The sequence below is a fragment of the Myotis myotis genome, unplaced genomic scaffold, assembly GCF_014108235.1.
Source record: "Myotis myotis isolate mMyoMyo1 unplaced genomic scaffold, mMyoMyo1.p scaffold_m19_p_3, whole genome shotgun sequence".
Lineage (NCBI taxonomy): Eukaryota > Metazoa > Chordata > Mammalia > Chiroptera > Vespertilionidae > Myotis > Myotis myotis.
The window spans coordinates 93,829,978-93,852,042 of NW_023416335.1; the positions used below are offsets into that span (position 1 = coordinate 93,829,978).

At 41.4% G+C, this 22,065-nt stretch overlaps 1 pseudogene; it reads left to right on the top strand.

Annotated features, from left to right (window-relative positions):
- The first annotated feature begins 1,269 nt into the window (after positions 1-1,269).
- LOC118650495 lies at positions 1,270-20,672 on the top strand (annotated as a pseudogene).
- Positions 20,673-22,065: the final 1,393 nt, after the last annotated feature.

Genomic DNA, 22,065 nt, shown 5'->3' on the forward strand with positions numbered 1-22,065 from the left:
ATAATCAAAACAATATGGTTCTACAGAAAAACAGACACACAGGCCAATGGACGAGAATAGAGAGCCCAGAAATATAGTCATACTTATATGCTCAATTAATATATGACATAGAAGGCAAGAACATACAATAGGTTAAAGACAGTCTATTCAATAAGTAGTGGTGGGAAAATTGAAAAGATACAAGAAAAAAATAAAACCAGACCAAACCCCCTGATCACCCTGCGGCTCTGTGTGTGACAGGGGGCAGGGCCACAACCTCCCTATCCGCCCTGCTCTGTTCGTGACAGGGGAAGGCGCGCCAACCCCCTGATCAGCCCTGCTCTGTGCCTGATAGGGGGGAGCTCCCCAACCTCCTGATCGCCCTGTGGCTCTGTGTGTGACAGGGTGCAGCGCCCCAACCCCCTGATCGGCCCTGCTCTGTGTGTGATAGGGTGCAGCACTCCCCCTCCCCACGGGCCCTGCTCTGTGTGTGACAGGGTAGAGCCATAACCTCCCCATCGGCCCTGCCCTGAGTGTGACAGTGGCGGCACCCTAACCCCATGATAGGCCCTGCTCTGTAGGTGATAGGGGGCGATGCCCCAACCGCCCCCCAAGGGCCCTGCTCTGAGTGTGACAGGATGCGGCACCCCAACCCCCTGATCCACCCTGCCTTGAGTGTGACAGGAGGTGGTGCCCTAACCCCCAATCAGCCCTACCCTGAGCGTGACTGAGGGTGGCATCACAACCTCCTGATCCACCCTGCTCTGTGCATGACAGGGGCGGCACCCCAACTCCCCAATCAGCCCTGCTCTGAGCCCGACCAGGGGCTGCACCTAGGGATTGGGCCTGCCCTCTGCCACCCGGGAGCAGGCCTAAGCCAGCAGGTTGTTATCTCCTGAGGGGTCCCAGACTGCGAGAGGGCACAGGCCGGGCTGAGGGACCCACCCCTTCCCCCCCGAGTGCACAAATTTTTGTGCACCAGGCCTCTAGTTAAAAATAAAATTAAAAAAATAAAGAATAAAAGAACTGGGTTTCTGGTAATGTAATTTAAATAAATCAAAATTAATTTTAAAACCAAAAATTGACACAGTTTCTGTACCAAAGAATGGAAAAAACAACCCTTCAAATAATTAGTAATTAATGTGTAAGTACAGTAATTATAATATGTAAAGTTGTTTTTAAGATCACAAAGAAAGTACATGTAACCCGTTGCATTTAAAGTGGGAAGTGTAAGAAGTGAGAGGCTATTACAGGCCTCCACTTCCTCCCCTGCAGTCTCTTCTTTGTGCAATGGATGGCATTGTCCCAGACAAAGCAATTGGTACAAAGCAGAAATTGGATAAGCTCTTCTCTGGCTGCATCACTGACGGATCCTTTATCTGAGCAGTAGCAACTCAGTCTCTGCAGCAAATGGAAATGACAACAAGAAGTTCAAAGGTGACAACAGAAGTGCAGGCTTGTCTTCCAGAGTGATTCGCATCTGGAAGCTTCCCAATGATGTCACCGAGGGCGAGGTCATTTCCCTGGGACTGCCCTTTGGGAAGGTCACCATTTCCTGATGCTGAAAGGGAAAAACAGGTCTTCATTAAGAAAAACATGGAGGAGGCAGCCAACACCATGGTGAACTACACCTTGGTGACACCCAAGCATCTTGGCCAGCCAATCTATATCCAGTTCTCCAACAACAAGGAGCTGAAGATGCACAGCTCACCCAACCAGGTACAGGCCCAGGCAGCCTTGCAGGTGGTGAACTGTGATCAGTCCGGAACTTGGCACTTGCTGCCTCGGTCCTGGCTGTGGATGCTGGGATGGCGATGGCTGGCCAGAGAATGGTGCTCAGGATCATTGTGGAGCCCTTCTTCTACTCAATAACCCTGGACGTGCTTCACCAGATCTTCTCCAAGTTTGGCATGGTTCTGAAAATCATCACTCTCACCAAGAACAACCAGTTCCAGGCACTGCTGCAGTATGCCAAACCATGAGTGTCCAGAAGGCTAAGCTGTCACAGGACAGATAGGACATCTACAATGCTTGCACACACTCCATATATACTTTTCTCTGCTCACCAGCCTCAATGTCAATCAAGTACAACAATGACAAGATCCGAGTCTACACCACTCCTACCCTGCCCTCTAGTGACAGCCATGCCTCACTGGATAAGACCATGGCTCCGGCCATGGGCCTTCCGTGCACCTGCTATCATGTCAGTTTTTCCATTGGCAGGAGCTGGTTCCCCTCTCACCTTTGCAATTTCTCATGCTGCAGGCCTTTCTTTTCCCAATGTGCACGGGGCCCTGGTCCCTCTGGCCACACCTTCAGTGGCAGCAGCTGGCCCGATCGCCATCCCAGGCCTGTCAGGGGCTGGAAATTCTGTTATGCTGGTCAGCAACCTTATCCCCCAGAAGTCACACCCTACAGCCTCTTTATTCTTTTCAGTGTGTATGGCTATGTGCAGTGGGTGAAGATTTTGTTCAATAAGATGGAGAATGTTCTGGTGCAGACGCCGGAGGGAAGCCAGGCCTAGCTGGCAATGAACCCCTCAAAGAGCACAAGCTGCAGGGAAACCCTGTGCACATCATGCTCTCCAACCATGAGAACATGCGGCTGCCCCGTGAGGGCCAGAGGGACCAGGACCTCACCAAGAACTATAGGAACTCACTTCTGTGCGGCTTTAAGAAGCCAGACACCAAAAACTTATAGTATTTCTTCCCACCCTCAACCAACCTGCACCTTTCCAAGATCTCGCCTTCCATATCCGAGGACAACCTCAAGATCCTCTTCTCCAGCAACAGCGGAATTGTCTAAGGGTTCACATTCTTCCAGAAGGATTACAAGATGGTGCTGATCTAGATGGGTTCAGTGCAGGAGGCCATCCAGGCACTCATCCACCCGCACAACCACGACCTGTGAGAGAACAGCCACCTGGGAGGACAAGGGCTCTTAAGCTTTCAAGGTTTTTTTCCCCTGCAAATTATAGACCAGAGGTTTTTTTTTTTGTTTGTTTGTTTTTTTGTCTGCCTTTAAGGCTGGCACACATTAAGGTGGCACAACAGCTCTTGAGTCTTAACTGTCTCCTTTACCTTGTGTAGTCCTGCACTCAGGGGTCCCAGGGGCTTCCCTGTGCACAGACCTTGTGCTGGTTGACCCCTCTTCCTGGGGGCTGGACTACTGAGTGTTCATGTTTGCATGGGGACAAGGGTTTAAATATAATTTTTGTACCTGTTGTAAGACATGAGGGGCAACAAGCACTGTTTTTTATGGTGTCACATGTATATTTTGATGTCAGCAATTATAGGCTCAGTATTGTAATGTGGAGCATTGCACATTCCATTGCCTGCCTTATGGCTTGTAATGTTGAGAAAACTGAATTAAAGTGATTTTATAACAAACCTTCCCTTTTCTGCCGGCTTTCTGTTCACACTGTAGAAGGCAGTTTGGCCATCCTGTACTGGAGTTAAATAAATTCTCTCTATCCTGGTAAGAAAAAAAAAGAAGTGAGAAAGGCAAGAAAGGCCCCATACCTGAGGCAACAGTTAAACTTAGTAGGTTGTGTAGAAGGTAATCAGAGGTATGAAAAACTTATTCAAATTAAGAATGTTCCATTCTATCCCTAGTATTTCTGATGGTATTTAAATTATAGATAATTATTGAAATTTATAAAATTACTTTGCTATAACTTTTGAGACAATGATACAATGATCCCTTTTAGTCAAGTAATGTGATTGATTTCATTGATAAATTTTCCACTATTGAACCATTCTTAAATTCCTGGAATAAACTTATTTGATCATGGTTTATTTCTTTAAATTCACAGTAGATATACTTGCATACAATTTTATATAGACTTTTGAAATCTATGTTTATAAGTAAAGTAGGCCTATATTTTCTTATGTGTTGTGCTGTTTTTCATGGCTGTTGAAATCAAGTTAACACAAACTTCAAAAAATAAATTGGCAGCTCCTTTTCTTTTTTCCATAAACAACTCTATTATTGGTTATTTTTCCATGAGCATATCCTATTTTGTGAATGTGTTTCTTTCCTGTTATTATTATTGCTGTTGTTGCTATTATTTCTCTGGTTCCCAGGCCAGGTTGCAGGTGGAGTTAATATATATATATTAACTTCAGGCCAAATTCCTCTGCCAGGGACTAAACCTCCTTGGACGCCACGTAGTGGACGAAGAAGATATGAGAAGTCATCTATACTAATAAAAGGGTAGTATGCTAATTAGATGTCTTCTGGACGACCTTCCAGACGTCCTTCCCAACAAAGCCGCGGTGGCTATGAAGCCCAGAGAGAGGTGGCTTGGCAGCTGCCATGGCTCCAAGGCCCAGAGAGAGCCACGGGGAGCCAGAAGTCCCTCTTCTGTGTGTGAGCTGCACAGGAAACACCTTTTGCCTTCAATACTGTGGTGACTCTTCTTGGCATTGACTCCACAATGTGTTGAAAGGTGATGCGAGGAATCTGACACCATGCCTGATGAATAGCACTTTCCAGTTCTGTGAGATTTGATGATTGTGGAACCAGCTGCCTGATGGCTCTTTTAACTTTGTCCCACAAATGCTCAATTGGATTGAGATCTGGTGATTGTGGGGGCCACCTAAGCAAGGTAAAGTCTCCTTCACGTTCTTAAAACCACTCCTGCACAATACGAGCACCATGGCATGGCGCATTGTCTTGTTGGAAGAAGCCATCTCCATTGGGATACGCCATCAACATGATAGGATGAACTTGATCAGCAACGATACTTAGGTATGTTGTGCTATTCAGACGTTGTTCCACATGAATTAAAGGGCCCAAATCATGCCAGGAAAACATGCCCCAAACCATAACACTGCCCCCACCAGCTTGAAGAGTTGTACTGATGCATGTGGGGTGCATGCTTTCATGCTGTTTCTGTCAAATTCTCACTCTGCCATCTGCATGATGTAACTGGAAACATGATTCATCGGATCACATGACTTTTTTCCAATGCTCGACTGTCCAATCCTTGTGTTCCTGTGCGAATTGGAGATGTTTTATCTTGGTAACTGCAGACAGCAAAAGTGTTTGAACAGGCCTTTGGCTTCCATATCCCATACAATGCAGTGTATGGCTAATTTGCCTACAAACGTCAGGTGGTCATAATAATCTGGCCACTGAGTATATATATTAGTTACCTTATTATATTACTTACTAGTAGCCCAGTGCACGAAATTGGTGCACTGGGGGTGTCCCTCAGCCCAGCCTGCACTTTCTCCAATCTGGGACCCCTCGTGGGATGTCCAACTGCCGGTTTAGGCCTGATCTCACAGGCAGTCAGACATCCCTCTCACAATCTGGGACTGCTGGCTCCCAACTGCTCTCCTGCCTGCCTGCCTGATTGCCTCTAACCACTTCTGCCTGACAGCCTGATCACCCCCTAGCTACTCCCCTGCCAGCCTGATTGATGCCTAATTGCTCCCCTGCAGGCCTGGTTGCCTCCAACTGCCCTCCCCTGCTGTCCTGGTCACCCCTAACTGCCCTCCGCTGCTGGCCATCTTGTGGCCACATGGGGGTGGCCATCTTGTGTGAGGATGTGGCGGTCAATTTTCATATTACCTCTTTATTATATAGGATTATATAGGATGCATTCTATATATTTATTGTTTTGTTCACATGATCCACTTTGGACTTAGAAAACTGAATTAAAGCATCCTACTTCTAGTCTATGCTATAGACTAGACCAGAATTACTAGGATAGAAAAAAAAAGCCTTTCTTTTTCTTCACTGTGGCCTTCCACAATTTATAAGAAGCACCTGATAAATTAAACCTCAAGATTGTTAGCTCCTCTGATTCAAGCAGCCCCTCTTTCAAACTGCAAGACAAGTTACTCTCAAGGCTACATTCTTGCAAACCTCTCCTACCAGTTGTTTTTTACAACTCTGGGATAGTTAATAAAAAGTTTCCTACCTTCTTTCTCTTCAAACAAGATTCTTTTGAACTCTTCAAAACCTTTACTCTAAGAATGTTTTGCAGGCTTGGGAAAAATACTGATAAGACACCTCCCTAGGACATCTGCCTGAATTGTTTCCTGAAGAACCAGCAAACTTTTCAAGGACAACCCCCTGATGTCTGGTCAACTCCAACCTCAAAATCCTGCTCCCTTCCTTATCACCTAGCAATAGCAGCCAAGGCTTTAAAAGGGGGAGCAGCTTTTGTTCTTTGCCCTTGTATTGATTAGTAATACACTGGCCCTCTCCCTTCCAGAAAAGTAAAAATAAGCTTTCTCTCTGCATCTATCTATCTATCTATCTCTTCTTTTAGTTCTGCATTCACAGGCTGTATCACCAGCTAAAAACCCTAACAAAAAAATCTTCTGCAAATTCTGCTTCATACCTAGCCCCGCCTCCTTATACCTGTACGTGCACAATTAAGTTAGTATCTCTGAAGTAGAGATAAAGCATTATTTTTAAAGCAATAATTTGCTGTCATGTTAATGGCTGCCCAGTCTTTAGTGCTCCAAATCCTTCATCTGTACATTATTTAATTGTTTTAAGCTAATTTTAAAAACGTTTCAATCTTTTTGTTTCAATTGCATCTCATGTATATGGTATTCAGAAACATTCCTTCCCTAGGAGGGTTAAGTTGAAAATAATTCTCACTATTTCCTTTTACTCACCTCTCTGCTCTCTGCTTTCTCATTCACACCCACTTTCCACATTCAGTCTGACAGCAAGCTATTATGGCAAAACTCTCAAATCCACTATTTCTCTCACTCCCAACACCTTAGTCTAGGGCAGTGGTCGGCAAACGGAGGCTCACGAGCCACATGTGGCTCTTTGGCCCCTTGAGTGTGGCTCTTCCACAAAATACCACATGTGGGCATGCATGTACAGTGCGATTGAAACTTCGTGGCCCATGCGCAGAAGTTGGTTTTCAGCCTGGGCGACTCTATTTTGAAGAAGTGGCGTTAGAAGAAGTGGGGGGTGTTGGTCGTTCAGGCAACAGGAGATGCGGTGCAGGCAGGCCAAGGGATATTCAGCACGGGGGAGGTGCATGATTCATGCAGGAGTGGAGTGAGCCAGTCAGTCAGCAGTCTCATTGTGCAGTGGTTAGTGCTAGTCGCGTCCGCAAATCGTGCGCAGGTGACAAAAGTACCTACTTAAAGCATAAAGTTACCTGTATTTTTCCAACCAGCTGCAAATCCTGCAGGTATTCAATTTTATCAATAAATAATATCGTTATTAAGTATGATATCAAGTTTTATTCAATGTACCTATAGTTTAACTAAGACTTAAAACTTTAAGTAAAAATTTATTAAGTTAATTTTAGTGAACGTTGTGGAGTGAAAGAAGATGTAGGATTGAGAAAGGTATGTTGGACATATAGAGAGGATGAACGAAAGGAGATAGACAAAACAAGTATACAAGACGAGTGTGGATGGGAGAGTTGGAAGGGATCGACCTCAGCGAATGTACCTCAATCAGCTTAGGAGTACCCTAATTAAGTTAATAACAATGTACCTACCTATATAGTTTAAGTTTAAAAAATTTGGCTCTCAAAAGAAATTTCAATCATTGTACTGTTAATATTTTGCTCTGTTGACTAATGAGTTTGCCGACCTCTGGTCTAGGGCAGTGGTTGGCAAACTGCGGCTCGTGAGCCACATGCAGCTCTTTGGCCCTTTGAGTGTGGCCACGAAGTTTCAATCACACTGTACATGAGCACCCGCATGTGGTATTTTGTGGAAAAGCCACATTCAAGGGGCCTCAGTTTGCCAACCACTGGTCTAGGGTAACATCACTGGTTGTCCAATTTTCTTCAGGAGTCTCCAACCTTGCATCTTCTCTCCCTCCTTTTTCCCTTACCAATCACTTTTTCTCATGGAAGTCAAAATAATCTTTTTTATATTTAAAAAAACTTTATTGTTGAAAGTATTACATATGTCCCCATATTCCTCCCCATTGACCGCTCAGAATATTCTTTTTAAATACTTGATTCGATTTTGTCACACCTCTGCATAACATTATAAAATCCAAACTCTTAAGGGAGTCTATGTGGGCCTACATGGCCTTTTCTCTAACTAATTCCAGCCTTATTTCATGACGCCATCTTCTAAGTGCCAAATATTCTGGTTCCTCCAACACACTGTAATTTCCATTCTGAAATTTTATTTATGTTGCTCATTCTACTTGAAACTACCCTAGCTTCTCCCTTCATCTAATTAGCTTCTACTCACCTCCCAAGTTTCTGTTCAAATGTTACTTTCTCAAGAGACCATACGTGACTACCACATTTAGATTAACTCCTTCCTGTTATTTTTAGAAAACCATTCTTTTCCTTCATTACACTTATATAATTTGTACTTAGATAGTTACATGTATGCTAGTTATGTGTGTGCTGGTCATTTCTCCCTGACTAGTGCCCTATTCCATTAGGAAAGGGACTTGTGTAGTTCCAGGCAAGTAGTAGGTTTGTCAAGTTGTAAATGTTTTAGTTATATGTGAGAAAATTGTCTCTGAGAAGTTATATAACTTTGCAAATGCATTAAAACTTTGAGATAATCCTGCTGTGTTTTAGTTTTAGTTGAATCCTACAAGAATTTTGAGAACTTTTCATTATACACAATTCAATATAGGTTAAAATAAAATCAAAGGTTTATAATATTACTAGAGATCCATTGCACGAAGAGATTCATACAATAGGCCTTCCTTCCCCTGGCTGCCGGCACCCAGGCCTTCGCTCCGGCCGCAGCAGAGAAGCCAAGCCTCTTCAGTCTTCAGTCTTCTTTAGTCTTCAGTCTTCAGTCATCTTCAGTCTTCGTTCTGCCATCTTTGTTGGGTTAATTTTCATACCCATCCTTGTATTAATTAGTAATACACTGGCCCTCTCCCTTCCAGAAAAGTAAAAATAATTTGCATACCCATCCTGGTGGGCTTATGGAGTGACACCAATTTGCATGTTTCTCTTTTATTAGTGTAGATACAGCTGAATACTGGCCTTGCGAACATTGACTGCCTTAGCCCTTGTTCTATGTGTCTCCATTCCTACATGCAAGCTGGGCAACTGTGGTCAACCCTGCCCCAGGACTGTTGGGTACTTAGGCCTTATAGCATTAGACATACTTAGAGGGGATCCATCACTATCTCCACCAATACTGCCATTAGACTTCATCTTTGAGACAGAATCTATTGACCCTAAGAAGGTAACAGGGAATATTCTTTTATCATGTGAAACTTTAAAATATTAACATGAACAAACATCATTGTTATTTTACCATGAGGTTCTCTAGGAGACAGAGACATTTAAAAAGCTCAAACAAAACCCAGCATTTAAAAATGTCCTCTCTCTCTCTCTCTCTCTCTCTCTCTCTCTCTCTCTCTCTCTCTCTCTCTTCTTTTCTTTTTTAACAAGTAGGACAGCAGGAAACTATAAAAGAAGTTAAAAGAGCAGACTTTCAAATTATTTTTCATCTTGATGGGAATGAAAAAAATACCTGGTAGCTTTTCCAATGTAGAAAGTTTGGATATTCTTGACCTAATTCCTGTCTAGCACTCTTTGCACTGTTCTTCTCTCTACCACACCTCCCCCAGCTTCTCTGCTAAGGAGTGCTCATTTGCATAATTAAACTGCTTAACAGGGATGCTGAAAGAGTAGAACAAACCATGCTTGGAGCCAAATATTCTTCAAGTGCCATTTTTACCCACACCCCCATTGCGGGAGAGAAACCATTGGAAGAAAAAGTGGAAGCTGCATAGTGATATATTAAAAATGCCCATGGAATATAGTTTATAAAATTGAGAAGTTTAGCATGGGTCTATTAGCCTGAAGGCAGAAAGAAATGAGACATAGACAAGGAGGAAATATGAGGATCTGTGAGAACTGAGTTGGGAAAATTTAAATGCATTTTACAGCTTTTGGAACTAGCTTGTCAAGGCTGAATCCATATATATGAGGAGTTAACTCTCCCCATTGTAGTAAGTGTGAAATACCACATAGAACTCCAGTTATTAGAGTCACTAGTTTGGGTAAATTACCTTCAGGAAACTCCTCCTAAAATGCACATAGTTTTTTTGTTTGGTTTTAATTTGTTTGTTTGTTTTCTTGCTTCTTTTGCTCAGAATACAGGGATAAGACAAAACAAAGGGCTAATTTTGTATAAGGATGAATTCTGGACCATAAAAGAAAGCCTCAAGCTGGTTAAGTTTGATCTGAAATGACATTGCAACATAATGCCTAAAACACAAAGCTTGATGTGGGAAGGAAATAAGAACTTTGCCTTTCCTTTAGCTTTGCCTTAGAATAGTTCTTTAGATGCTTTTTATCAAGATATGTTTATTCATAATGTTAGCAGGAAAAATCAGTTAAAACACTTGTATGTTGAAACATCTGTGATTTTTAATATGTCTTAGCTAATGACAATAGAGATAATGGCCAGAACCCAAGGCAATAGAGTTCTTCTGAGTAGAGGTAACTGGGCCTTCTTCACAGCTCAGACTCAACCCCAACCATTGCCTGCATCTCTCCTGAGCAACATCTGTTGGCTAGTGATACCTCATTCCATTTTCCCATGGGGTTTAACATTAGTCACATTATGGAAGGTGACTAATGTTAAATGTCAGCATCCCATGAGCCATTAGTCCAAGCTAATGCCCCTCCTGTAGAATATAAGCTACATGATAGATGATGCTTTGTCTGAGTTGCTCATAAATGTATTCACAGTACCTAAACCAGTGCCTGTACCATGGTAGGCACAAAATAAATATTGAAACAACAAGTGAAAGAATGAGCAAACAAGAAGTTAAAGCAGAAGCTCAGTAGAGTGATCAAGTCATCTGGTTTTAAAACTGAAAATTCTGTATCCCAGAAACCTCAGTCTTAGATAAAGCAGATGGTCAATAACCTAATGTCCAATCATATAAGTGAAACCCAAAATGTGGGCATTAGAGGTTATCCATTCAACGAATGTTTTTTTTGAGTATCTAGTAGGTTTCAGACACTAATCCAGGCACTAAGATTGGGGTAGTGTGCAAGACACAAAAACACCAAATGTAGCTTACATTCTGGTGCAGCAGTCATTAAATACGCAGACCATCAGACACATTGCATAAAATCAGGCAGTAAGACGTTCAGTGAAGAATAAGGAAGCAACAAAAATGATAACGAGTGATGTGGGAGGGGAGCTGTTTTGAACGTGATAAGTCAGTAAGTGTCTGCTGATGTGATCAATGTTCTGAATGAAGTGAGGGAGTAAACTTTGAGGATGTGTGGGAATGAGTGTGCTGAAAAGAGAAAAGCAGATGCACAGGCCCTGTAGCAGGAGTATGCTAGGCTTATCTATACATATATAAAAGCCTAATATGCAAATTGTCCCTCCTGGGAGTTCGACCAGGAGACCGATCACTCACTTTGATGTGCACTGACCACCAGGGGATGGCATGGAATAAAGGAAGGCCCCAGCCAGAAGACAGAAGGCCCCAATTGGGCCTGATTGCCAGCCAGGCCTAGGGACCCTACCCAGGGACAAATTTCATGCACCAGGCTTCTAATTGGAGAATCAAACTTTGCTATTGTTTGACCTACCTCCTGAAGTTTAGGCCTACAGGAAAACAAGCCTGTATATGATCACTTTTTTAATCTTTGCATTCCCTTATTCATTCATGTATCTCAATAACATATTTTTAGGTGCCTACTATGTGCCAGGGACTATGCCATATATTGACATATAAAGACAACATTGGCTCACTCTTGTCCATCCTTTCTCTAAAGGAACAAGAACTCTCCCCAGTATTCTTCAGAGGTTTATGAGGTTATATTCTGAACAGACTAAAATTGTTAACCAGCCCTGCAGCCTAACTAGCTTAAACTTCTACCATTGCCATATCCTGGGACATCCTGCTCTACGTCACACCCATGAGGCTTATCTCTGCATCAATTACACACTTAGATAATTGAAAGCACTTAACAAAACTCTATAGCAGTGATTCTCAACCTTCCAAATGCCGCGACCCTTTAATACAGTTCCTCATATTGTGGTGACCCCAACCATAAAATTATTTTCATTGCTCCTTCATAACTGTAATTTTGCTACTGTTATGAATCATAATGTAAATATCTGATATGCAGGATGTATTTTCATTGTTACAAATTGAACATAATTAAAGCATAGTGATTAATCACAAAAACAATATGTAATTATATATGTGTTTTCCAATGGTCTTAGGCGACCCCTGTGAAAGGGTCGTTCTACCCCCAAAGGGGTCACAACCCACAGGTTGAGAACCGCTGCTCTATAGGATGTGCTTTTCCAGGCTTTAATAAAGATAAGGACATGTTACAGCAGGAAAAGGAAAGCACAAGCAAACATCAAAAGAGTTCTGAGACTTCCAGGTCCAGTCCCCAGGCTGTGTTTCATCTTTAGATTGATTGTTAACCCCATAGACATGTTGGTCTCGGGATTCAAGGCTCAAGTTTATAAAGGGTCTTTTATGTGCCACTCATCATGTGGCTAAAAGCAAGCTTCATAATTGGTTAAATCAGTGCCAAACCATCAAGCAATACATTTCAGTAAACAATGTGGAGATGGTAATACATGGTGCATCTAAAGGCATTTTGGACCTTCATCGGCGCATTATATATCATTCGCTATTACCAGTAATTTTCATCCGTAACTTGACTGAAGATTTCCAGTTACTTTTGCTGCTGTGACTGATGCTGCCTTAGCACTAAACTGCAAAAACTTCATCTGTGCCCATTTTCTTCTTTCCCTTTCTGCTCATCTTATCTCTACCCAGAAATTTGAAACACATTTATCACCTGATGAAACCTGAATTAAGCTTTTGCCCATTTATCCATCACCACACTTAATCACTGCTTAATAGCCAGTAGGCAGCCCTAACTTAATATGTTCTAAATAAAACTATTATTTTTTTCCCAACCCCCTCCCTCTCCCGGGCATCCCAGTGTGTGGAATAAAAACTCATCCAATTATACATCCCCCAACTAAGGAGATATATATCCTTTTCTTTGAATTTATCAAAACAATCATCTGATCAGTTTTTTCTGCCTTTGAATAGAGGAGTTTTGTTTTGTTTTGTTTTGTTTTTTAATGCAGTACATATAGTACAAAGACATTGGAGATTACACATACAGTATCTTAAAGTCAGGTTTGCTGATATATAATTGACAAACAATATATCACATACTTCTGAGTGTACAGAGAGGATATAGTCTTGATTTTTATCATTCATTTTTCTTTACAATTCACATTCTAACATCAAGCAAATTCATTAGCTTTATTTTCTGAAAGATTCCCATTTGACATCAACATGCTGAAGGCTACAGCTATACTTACTGAACATGCAATCAGGGCAAATGTGTGTGTGTGGCGGTGGGGGGGGGGGGGGGCGGCGCAGGATGGTCTTAGGTATAGCTGACAACTTCCTCTCCTGGGAGAGAAAGAAGGAGATGAGGCTACAACTTGCAATGCTCTGAAAAAGAACTCAAAGTGATTCCGATGGGCATTTAGGGATCAGCAAGCACACTGAACCTGAATATTAAAAGAAAGTATTCTAAAGCACTAAGAAAACTTTAAAATTAAAGCTGATCCTGCTTGAGATAGGGAATTTGTGACACTTTCTGCCAGGAAAAGGAACAGTACAGAATAAGTCCAACTAAGGACTAAAAGAAGGAAGGGAAATCAACCTACCTCAGATGGGATTGTGTATAAGGGGGATTCTGATATAGAAGGAGAGTAGGTGTGGTAAGGTGGGGAATGTCCAGTCAAAAATAAAGTTAGTTACTTAATGCCTAAAATGACAGCTAATAATACTTACAGGCCAACTCAAAGAAAAGCTTAGGTTTTAAAAGAGTCTTCAGAATGTAAAAAGTTTTGCTGAATTTGACTTTTTAGTATAAAACCAAATAAAACCAAAAATGTATGGAAACCCAAATATGCTTGCTTTAGAAGTCATAATTGACATAGATAAAGTAACTTTCTCACACACAAAAATAAGATTTATGAAAGTACTAGAGGCCCAGTGCACGAATTCGTGGATAGGTGGGGTCCAGCTGGCCTGGCCCCAATTAGGGCCAGGCCTGTAGGAAGGAGGAGATGGCGGGAGATTGGCCGGCTGGCCGGCCCACCCTGATCAGGGCCCAATTAGGGTCGGGCAGGCTGGGGGGAGGGGCCATGGGCAATTGGCCAGCAGACCCAGCCCCCGAGTGGGGTTGGGGTGCCGATCAAAGACAGAGCTGGCTGGGGGGAGGGGCCACAGGCAGATCAGGTCGTGGGGAGCTGATAGAGGGCCAGTGGCCTGTGGGAGGGGCCATAGGTGGTTGGCTGGCCAGCCCTGCCCCTGATTCGAGTGAGGGGGGGCCAATCATTGGCGGGGCAGGCCTCAGGGAGGGGCTGTGGGCCGATCAGGGTGGTGGAGGCCCACTGGGGTGGGGCTGGTTGGAGGGAGGGGCTGCAGGAGGTCAGCCGGCCAGCCCTGCCCCTTATGGCTTTAGAGCCGGCGGATCGGGACAGGGCCAGCGGGGATGAAGGGCCGTGGGGAGTGTTGGCCGGCCGGCCCCACCCCCTGATTGGGCTGGTTCGCTGGCCACAGTGGGCGTCATAGCGACTGGTCATTCTGGTAGTTATGGCATTACAATTGCTGGCTTTTTATAGAGAGAGATTATTGCTAAATAGGGTCTTGGCATCCTTTTTTAAAATTTTTACTTGTTGATTGTAGTTTGCATTCAACACTTTTTTGTCTTAGTTTCAGGTGGATAGCACAGCAGATAGATATTCATATAGGTTTCAGTGTTTCCTTCCATAGTCAAGTGTCCACCTGGCACTAGAGTTACTAGAATTTTGTTAACTATATTACCTATGCTTTACCTTATATCCCCTTGCCTATTTTGTAAATACCTATTAGTACTTAATCCCATAACCTTTTTTAACTTAATCTTCCAATGTCCCTCTTCTCTGACCTTGTCTGTTGTCTGTGTTTATAAGACTATTTCTAATTTGTTTGGTCCTTTATTTTGTTCTTTAGATTTCACATATAAGTGAAATCATATGGTATTTGTATTTCTCTGCCTGTCTTATTTCACTTATATAATAACATCTAGGTCTATCCAGCTATTGCAAATGATATTTCATTATTTGTTATGGCCAAGTAATATTCTATTGTACATATGCACCAATTTTTTTTTAATCCATCCATCTATTGATGTACATTTGGGTAGCTTCCATATTTTGGCTATTATAATAATGAGCCAGTGAACATTGGTGTTTTGAGTTTCTTTGGCATCTCATATGTTAAAAAGAACTCACAAACCCTCCCTCGTGCACTGTTGATGGGAATGTAGATTGGCACAGCCACTGTGAAAAGCAGTATGGAATTACTTAAAAAAAATAAAAATGGAACTGCCTTATACCCAGTGATTCCACTTCTGTGTATATATCTGAAGAAACCTGAAACACTAATTCAAAAAAATGTATGTACCCCTATGTTCATTGCAGCTTTATTTACAATAGCCAAAATTTGGAAGCAGCCCAAGTGTCCATGGGTAGATGAGTGGATAAAAAAGCTATGGTACATTTATATAATGGCATATTACTCAGTTGTAAAACAGAAGGAAATCTTACCCTTTGTGACTGCATGGGTGGACTTGAAGAGTATTATATGAAGTGAAATAAGCCAGTCAGTGAAAGACAAGTACCATATGATTTCACTTATACAAGTATGTTAATCTAATGAACAAAATAAACGAACAAAATAGAAAAAGACTCATATCAGTAGATACAGAAAACAGACTGACAGCTGTCAGAGGAGAGGGGAGTTGGGGAGCTGGTGAAAAAGATAAAGGGTAATAAAAAAAAACTTCATAAACACAGACAACAGTATGGTAATTACAAGAGGAAAAGGGGAGTGGTGGGAGGTAGAAGAGGGTAAGATGGGGATATGGTGATGAAAGGAGACTTGACTTGGGGTGGTCAACATACAATGCAATATACAGATGATGCATTATAGAATTTATACCTGAAACCTATATGATGTTATTATTGTCATTCCAATAAATTCACTAAATAAAATAAATAAATTGATAAATAAATAAATAAATAAGAAGTCATTTTAGTTTGTTCTTAGAATTGCTAAGAGCAGTACTATTTGTAATGGTACCCACAAAGATAGGACATAGTTTATTGCCATCACAATTGAGAAGAGAAAGTTCACTTTACTAATGAGGACAGTAAAGCAAGAGTGGGCACAGCAAAAAGGGGGACCAGCTACAGCATCAAGATTCACACCCTGGAAGAATCTCATTTTTTTTAAAAAAACAACACTAGCTAACAGCACTCACTGAAGAAGCAGTTGTTGATTTTATTTTCAGCTTATAAGAAAGTGGCCTTGGAAGTTTTCATTTGCATCATATGTAAACATGACTTTTGCAATAGAAAAGAGAAGAGTTACACATTATCAAATATAAATAAACAAAAATAAAACAACTTTAAAAGTTGACTATGTTGACCTTAAAAATAAGCTCACCAATGTGTGATTTACTAACTAGCATAGTAAGTTAATATTTAAGAAAGAGGATATAGTGACAAAATATAACTTGATTACATTTACATTTTAAAATGATTGGAGTAGTATAAAATATAGGCATTTTTAGATATGTGAGCTTATTATGTAAATGGTAATAAACACACAGCTATAATAAACTTCTGCATGAGTGGGTGGATTAGTGAGGAAAAAAGAAAAAACTGCCAAATTAAAAAAATCTGTGCTGAGATAAAAAAAAACTATATATATATATATATATATATATATATATATATATATATATAGTTTATATATATATATATATTTGTATTACAAATATATATATATTTGTATTACAAATATATATATATATTTGTATTACTGATTTGTGTAAAAGTTAATATTAATTGGTAAGGTAATCCACTAAACCAAACCTAATATGATGAATCAAAAAGACTAAATTACACTGCATTTACATGCAACTTTATTATATACATGATTTCTTTTTCTCAGATATTAATTAAAATATAGTCAGATTATTTGTAAGAACTTTAGCTATATAAGAGACTAAAATGTATGATGACACCACAACTGAAAATGAAAAATACTGTGTCCCCAAGACATGAGACAGGCCTTAGTGCTGAAGTAAGTCATTTCAGATCCATTCTGGAATATTTTTCTGCCCCAGGGAAGAACACTACAAGCAGAGGATAAAGTTGGAAAAGGCAACAGCCAACCCAGTTTAAAGATTATTTTCCATGTAATTTTTTCCAACTTTCCTATGTTTTAGCCTTAAGTGGCCCCTCTACTGTGTATAAAAAAACTTAAACAGTATTCAATGTATATTAAAAAGAATAAAACAGGCTTATTTAAATTCATAAGCAAAGTGGGGATTTTTAAATTAAAAACTAATTGATATGTCCCTTGGCCTTCCTTCTGTCTTCTTTCAAAAAGTATTTATTTAGTTCCATTGACCATTTTTTGATTGGGTTGTTTAACTTCCTTTTGTTAAGTTGTATGAGTTCCCTGTAAATGTTGGAGATTAAACCCTTATTGGTGATAACATTGGCAAATATGTTTTCCCATGCACTGGGCTTTCTTGTTTTGTTGATGGTTTCTTTTGTTGTGCAAAAGCTTTTTATTGTGACGTAGTCCATTTGTTTATTTTCTCTTCAGTTTCCATTGCCCTAGGACAGGGGTGGGCAACCTTTTTGTGAGTGCGTGCCAAAACAAGCAAAATCTCTGACTGAAAATTCTTCTGCGTGCCAACCCTAATTTTTTGAGAACATGTTATGCCTACTTGATATCTCTTAAGGTGTATGTATGTGAAGAACCTTGAACAAATAATAAAATTCATTTGAGCAACAAAAACATAGTATATGATGATGAAAAATACATTTATTTTTTAATGTATACATGTACACTGATATTGCAACAGAAAACTTTATGACTCTGTTTGATATTAACAGTGAAACTTTGGCTGCTGCATCACTGATGCCAGAGATTTTACATCAGGTTTATATTTCGTGACCTTCAGAGATATGCAGGAGCTACTACTTTCATCCGTCAGGCTACTCCTATTACGAGACTTAACAAAATTCATCACTGAGAACAAAGATTCACAAGCGTATGTGGATGAAACCAAAACACTGGTCGGATCTAGGAAGGCAGGGAGAGTTAAGGCAGAGGCATAGAAATTGCTCTTCCCCTCTCTCGTCAATCCATGTCTATGGTCTTTTAGATCACTTGTTATGTAAAATTATTTATTTATCTAAGATGCACCTACACTGAATTTATCTGAAAAATAAAAGTCGATATTAAGAAAAAAATTGTAAATGGAAGATTATAAGAAAGGGTTTCCCGTGCCAGCAAAAGTTACTGGCGTGCCATTTTTGGCACACGTGCCAGGGGTTCCCCACCCCTGCCCTAGGAGCTATTTTGGTGAAGAAATTGCTTCAGCATATGTCTGAGATTTTGCTGCTTGTGGATTCCTCTAGTATTTTTATGGTTTCCTGTCTGATGTTTAAGTCCTTTTTCCATTTTAAGTTTTGTTTGTTTGTTTTTTTCTGTGTGTGTGTGTGTGTGTGTGTGTGTGTGGTGTAAGTTGGTGGTCTAATTTCATTTTTTGGCATGTATCTGTCCAATTTTCCCAGCACCATTTATTGAAGAGAATGTCTTGACTCCATTTTATGTTCTTGCCTCCTTTGTCAAATATTAATTGAACATAGTGGTTTGGGTTGATTTCTGGGTTCTCAATTCTATTCCAATGATCTATATGTCTGTTCTTGTGCCAGTACTGGACAGTTTTGAGAACAGTGGCTTTGTAATACAGCTTCATATCTGGTATTGAGATCGCAGTTACTTTGTTCTTCTTTCTCAGGATTGCTGCAGCTATTCGACAATGCAATACCATCTCACACTTATCAGAACAGCTATCATCAACAAGTTAACAAATGACAAGTGCTGGCGAGGATGTGGAGAAAAAGGAACCCTCGTGTACTGCTGGTGGGAATGTAGACTGATGCAGCCACTGTGGAGAACAGTATGGAGTTTCCTCAAAAAACTAAATATGGAACTCCCATTTGACCCAGTGATCCCACTTCTAGGAATATATCCCAAGAAACTAGAAACACCAATCAGAAAGGATATATGAACCCCCATGTTCATAGCAGCACAATTTACAATAGCTAAGATTTGGAAACTGCCTAAGTGCCCATCAGCACATGAGTGGATTAAAAAACTGTGGTACAACTACACAATGGAATACTACGCTGTGGTAAAAAAGAAGGAATTCGACCTGGCTGGTTTGGCTCAGTGGATGGAGCGTCTGCCTGGGGACTGAATGGTCCCAGGTTCGATTCTGGTCAAGGGCATGTACCTTGGTTGCGGGCACATCCCCAGTGGGAGGCATGCAGGAAGCAGCTGATCAATGTTTCTCATCGATGTTTCTAACTCTCTATCCCTCTCCCTTCCTCTCTGTAAAAAATCAATAAAATATATTTTAAAAAAAGAAGGAATTCTTACCATTTGCAACAGTATGGATGGAACTGGAGAGCATTATGCTAAGCAAAATAAGGCAGCCAGAGAAAGATAAATATAACAGGATCTCACTCATTTATGGAAAATAATGAACAACATGAACTGATGAACAAAAACAGATCCAGAGACAGAGAAGCATTTTTCAAACCATCAAACCTCAGAGGGAAGGTAGGGGAGGGTGGGGATAAGGGAGAGATATCAACCAAAGGACTTGTATGCATGCATATGAGCCTAATCAATGGACACAGACAACAGGGGGGTGAGGGCATGAGTTGGGGGGTGGAGGTTGGGGGGCAATGGGAAGATAAAAACACATATGTAACAACTTAATTAAAAACTTTTTTTTAAAAAAAGGAAGGAACTGTGAGCCATGAGGCTGCAGTGGGCACAGGGGCAGGTCTCAGCCTATCCTCTGCACCCCTGCCTGGCTCCTCACGCCATGGCCCCCTGTCCGCTGGCAGACTTGCTCCTGCTGCCACCACTCCCAGGTGTTGACAGTGTGTCCTGGCTTGCACCCATAGAGGGTGCGAAGCGATTGGGGCCGGTGCCAGCAGCAGGAGTGAGCAACTGCTGACCCTATAGCCCCTCAGGAGCAAGGGGAGGTGGAGAAGCCCTCAGGGGCAATCAGGGACGGCAGTGGCCACTCGCACCCACTGACAGCACTGAGCAATTGGGACTGGCACCAGGAGCTGGCAGTGGGTGCAAGCAGTGGCTCCGGTGTCGGCAGCAGGTGTGAGCGCCTGGCAGGACCACAGTGCACGGGATCAAAGAATTTTCAATAACCACCAGAGCTCGCCCAGATGACAGTGACCGGCTCCCTGCCTTGGTCTGGCACCCCCACTCACCTTCTCCATCATCCCGCTGCAGCCAATGCCGCCATGCTCTGCACTCTGCTGCCTGCTGCCAATGCTCACCATGTTTCGCACATACCCCCTGGTGGTCAGCGCACGTCATAGTGACTGGTTGTTCAGTTGTTCAGTTGTTCCGCCATGTGGTCTATTTGCATATTAGGGTTTTATATATATAGATTGGCTAACACAGAACTCTCTGATATTGGGCCATTATGTTCTGAAGTCACTGTCCTGCTTGATGCCATGGAGCAAGATGATGTACAACTTCAGGATGTTTGTGGATCTCAGGATGCCTTCGTCCAATGACTTCCAAAATTGAGAATAGCACATTGCATTTCCAAGTACTTGAGATGGGTTCCTTTCTTGGTCTAAAGCAGGGGTCCTCAAACTTTTTAAACAGGGGGCCAGTTCACTGTCCCTCAGACCGTTGGAGGGCCGGACTATAGTTTTTTTTAAAAAAAAAAACTATGAACAAATTCCTATGCACACTGCACATATCTTATTTTGAAGTAAAAAAACAAAACGGGAACAAGTACAATATTTGTATTTGCACGTGGCCCGCGGGTATTTGCATTGAGGACCTCTGGTCTAAAGATACATAACCTAGTACTTTAATGAAGTAGTGAATGGAAAAGAAGCATAACTAGCTCTCAGTCCAGCATAGAATAAAGGATTGTCAAGAAAAAGTCCAGAAGAGCCTTCTGAGAAGCAACAAAGCTTTATTCATATATGTTTTGCAAACCAGGGAGATATGAAAAGCATGCTCCACAGAGTGCTGGGTAGGTGGTTAGGGCAGAATTTTAAAGACAAATTTGAAGAAGCGAACTTTTAAGGGGATTGGCTGGAAAGGAAGTATACATTTTCTGATTGGTTGGGGCAATAGGATTATCCAGCATCAGCTAAATTAGCAGAGAAATACCAGAAGGTAGTGTTATAAGATATGGGAAACATCTTAGTACCTGTAAGGCTTGATAAAAACAAGATATTGTTAAGGTCCCAGCTTCCTTAGATCCTGCAAAAATTTTTGTTATTAAACAAACAATACAGTGAGTTCTGTTTGTCACATTGGCAAAATCAGAGTCCAAATTGCAAAGAAATCTGAATATCTGACCAAAAAATTGTATTCTGATGTTAAAATCCATAGATGCACAAGACATGTGGCATGGCATCTCTAACTTCATTTTCAAGTGGCTCCATTTTTATTATTGTTCACAGAATGATGACGAATTATTGAGAAAATTCATAATCATAGAAAAATGAAACCAACTTATTGTGTTGGGTTCTTGCCACCCCTCTTCATCCATGAAGGGGGCAGGTTGATCCTTCTTTAATATTCCATGCTCAGTGGTTTTATTGTGTGTGAACTCTTACAATTCATGATACATATATGTAACAGAACGGTTAAATGGGATTCGGATGTATCAATTTCCATTGGGATGCCAATTTGACAGATATCAGGATACTAAACTGAATGTACATGTGGAGATTAACTGAAGAAATGTCCCCAAGAATCTTCTCAATGACTCCTGGTTCCTCTGCCTGACCAGGAATTGAAAAAGGCTTCAGAAAGGATGGATAGGCAATTTGCTAAAAGATTTGTTTGAAGATAGCTATTGTCAAGCTGTGAGTCACTGCTACCCCTTTTGCAAGGTGGCACTTTCTTCTAACCATAAGCTAGTGACAGGGGCTTCAATGGGAA